This window comes from Dromiciops gliroides, chromosome 4 (assembly GCF_019393635.1).
Source record: "Dromiciops gliroides isolate mDroGli1 chromosome 4, mDroGli1.pri, whole genome shotgun sequence".
In the NCBI taxonomy this organism is placed as follows: Eukaryota; Metazoa; Chordata; class Mammalia; order Microbiotheria; family Microbiotheriidae; genus Dromiciops; species Dromiciops gliroides.
This window is the reverse complement of record NC_057864.1, coordinates 278,095,364-278,098,992: the sequence shown is the minus strand read 5'-3', so window position 1 is coordinate 278,098,992 and position 3,629 is coordinate 278,095,364. Positions and strand designations below refer to the sequence as shown.

Below are 3,629 nucleotides of genomic sequence, written 5' to 3'. Positions count from 1 at the left end.
TAGCCCTGTCTAATCTATAATCAAGAGCTGAAATATATTACTAATTGCACACTAATTATGCCACAATATCCCTCCCCCAATGTTGGTGATAGCAATTATTTTTCTAAGAATGACAACATAAAAAAAAAAGAATGACAACATAAATATCACATGAGGTCATTTTATTTCTGGGACATCCCAAATAATTGTGACTATTTTATGGCAATGACAACAAATAACACAAGCAGAAACACTGATGAGACAAAATAAATGATGGCTCATTTCACTGTGGGAAGTTGTATCTTTCCATTAAGCTGTGTGTACCCATTCCTATTGCTATCCTTCACTGGACAGTTAGGGTTTACAGTGCTGGATGAAACGTGGGTACAGGCATGCATCTCAGATATGGTATCTGTTCAATATCTAAGTTAAGAACCATTCCAAGCCAAAGCCATACCCTCCATGAGGGCATGTACCATATTTTCTCTGATCAGTGTACCAGTAGTAGGGAGTGGGATAAATGCCTTCTCTTTTATATCCCTTTAGTAGGTCTTCACTATCCCAGATACACATGGAGCCTCCCACAATTTCACCAACATTTGGCATCAACACATCTACAGATTCAGTAACCCAGGAATCCTCAGGACATCACTGCATATAGAAGTACTTGATCTCTACAGGAAATTGACACAGCAATATCAGTTCATTAATGGTGTCTGTCATCAGTCTCTCAGGGCCTTCTGGGATATCCTCTCCAAATTCATAAGGTGCCATCCTCTTTCTTTACATCATGTTCCTTTAGCCACACAATGACATCTGAGTAGTTCATCCATTTGAAAGGTCTTTTGGGGGTGTGAAAGATGAGTTAAGGTCATATAATAAGCTTGCTGCAGGTGATTTCAAGACCCTGTGAAATACATCACAAACCAAGTCTTCCAAACAGTTTAGGAGATCATCAAACATCAGGAAGGGACACTTGGCTTGATTGTGAGTGTACTCTGCTAGATGACTTCGTGTCTTGGACTGTTCTGCTCTATATGACTGAGCAATACAAAAGATGTCTCCTAAAGATGGGATGCAAGTCTCCAAATATAACTGTGATGACTGAGTCAAAAATGCCTCTTCTCCAAAACAGTCAAGTTTGAAAAGTATGGCACCACCTTCCATCTTCATTTGTACTAATGTTGGAGGAGTGACTTCATAATATCCCCTATCAAAAAAGTGGTCTCTAAAGCATCTGGTGATCACTGAACGTGCTCTCCTCAGATCATCATGTATCTATTATTAAGCTGGACATCTATATCAGACTCTTTATTGATCAGGTTATCAGATCCTCCAACAGGGGCTAGGCCAATCAATTCCCAAAAGTCACAGCTCAGCTCATGGCTTCCTGGTGCCTGCTTGCCTTCCAGTGTAAGACTGAGCATTCCATACACTGCCACACTACTCTCTGTAGACAAGACCACTCCATTGTAACACTGACACAGTTCATCTGACAAGACACATTGAACATATCCTTTACCATATCTTAATATAAGAAACATTAAATTCTTTCCTTGCCTATGTAACTTATGGACCCAGGCAAACACCTTCATTCATTGACCTCGATGTGTTTCTAAAGCACAAATCTTTATACATTTTGCCCCTGGAAGACTTGGATCCTATTTAATGGTAGTTTTCTTTGCTTGCTCTAGATTTCTTTCTTGTGTTAAATTGTCATCTGCCTCTCTTTGCTCTTGGGATTCATTCCTCATTCATTCCCTGTGCCAAATTTCTTTAATGGTCTTCAGCTGAGATTTAGAAATAACATCCCATCTCTCATTTTCTTTCTGTGAATCCACATAAATAGTAGGAACTGGCTCCTTTCCTGCTGTCATCAGAGCCTTTAGGCCTGTTTTTAAAGGTTTCTCTTTTGTTCCATCACCAGTTGAATCACTCTCCTCTAGATCTGAGACAGAGTTCCCCCAACACTATCCTGATCTCCTTTAGTGACCTCAATCCTAATTTTTAAGCAATGATTTTCTTCAGAGAGCTTTTGTACCTCCTTTTCCATTCAGCCAATTTGGCTTTTCAAGCTGTTAACTTTTTTTCATGACCCTCCTGCATCACTCACATTTCTCTTTCCATTTTTTCCCCTACCTCTCTTACTTTATCTGCAAAGTCCTTTTTGAGTGCCTCTAGGTGCCTGAGAGCAACTCACATTTTTCTTGGAAGCTTTTGATGTAGGAGCCCTGACATCACTATCCTCTTCTGAGGGTGCACCTCGATCTTCCTTGTCACTAAAGAAATTTTCTATGGTCCTCACCTTTCTCTGTCTGCTCATCTTGCCTGTCTTTTACTTGACTTTTAGCTCCTTAAAGTGGGGAACTGTTTCCAGGTTGCACTGTCCCAAGCTTCAAGGGGTCCCAGGTGGTATGGTTTAAGGAGGGGCAGGTTCTTCACTCACCTGGCCTGTTCCCTGGTCCATAGATAACCCCAGGCCAACTTGCTAATTAACCAGACAGAAAAACTGTGTGCTGTGGTTGTTAGCTCTGACAAGCCTGTGCCCCTCCCCCACCTGGGCCACTGCTACTCAAGCCTACTTCCTGGTTCCCAGCAGGAATGAAAAATCCAAGTTCAGCCTCTGTACCAGGAGAGACCCCTGTAATCTTCTCCCTGCCAACCACTCAGCCCTCTCACCAGACTGTGAGCTTAGTTCTAGACAACACTGTCACTGAAACGGATTCAGAGGCTCTGGGCATCTTTTTCCCTGGCTAAGCCTGCCTATTACTGGGTCTGTGTCAGTGTGACTGTGGGATTGAGCTCCACTCCCTCCCCAGAACAGCAGCCCTCTCCTTCTGACCTTCCAAGCCATCTTTGGTTGGAAAATGATATCAGCACGTTCTTTTATAGGGTTTGCTGCTTCAGGAATTGTCCTATGGCATAATTTGGAGGGTTTTTTGGAGCAATCATGTCCCCCAATTTAACTTTTAAATACAAATTAAAAGTTTTTGAAAGGCCAGAAATACTGGGAGTCTGGGGATGACACTGAGGGGAAGAACAAGATTCTAAGATACCATGATCACAGAGTCACGGATTTCAAGATGGTAGAGACCTTAGAAGTCAAGTCCATTTTCCACATTTTGCAGATGTGGAAACTGAGACCCAGAAAGATTAAGTAATTTTCTTAAGGTTATAAGGAAAAAATGGCCTGAGGCAAGATTCAAACAGAGGTTGTCTTGACTTCAAGTTCAGCCTTCTATCCAATTTACCAGGCTGCATCTCAAGGTCAATGGGTAGGCAAAAGCCAAGCCAGGAAAAATTTTATGTAGAGTGAAATCACTGTGGGAAGAAGAAGCCATGTGATAACTTACTATTTTAACTAATTATTCTTTCTAACTAGGTACTGACATGGGCTTAGAATCAATCAAAAGGGACTTCTGTAATGACCAGATACCAGGACAGACATGTCAAGGAAATTAGGGGAGATAAAGATTTATAGCAGGAATGTTGGCTGGGTATGTCCTAGCTGGAGCCAAGAGACAGAGATAACCACAAAGGTCAGGACCGTCATTTCATCTGAATAGAATTTTATTTTCCAAAATATATGTAAAAACAAATTTTGACATCAATTTTTTAAAACTTTGTGTTCCAACTTCTTTTCCTCCCTC

At 41.3% G+C, this 3,629-nt stretch overlaps 1 pseudogene; it reads right to left on the bottom strand.

The window, feature by feature from the left end:
• Nucleotides 1–333: 333 nt before the first annotated feature.
• Nucleotides 334–3,240, bottom strand: LOC122755024 (annotated as a pseudogene).
• Between the last annotated feature and the right edge of the window lie 389 nt (nt 3,241–3,629).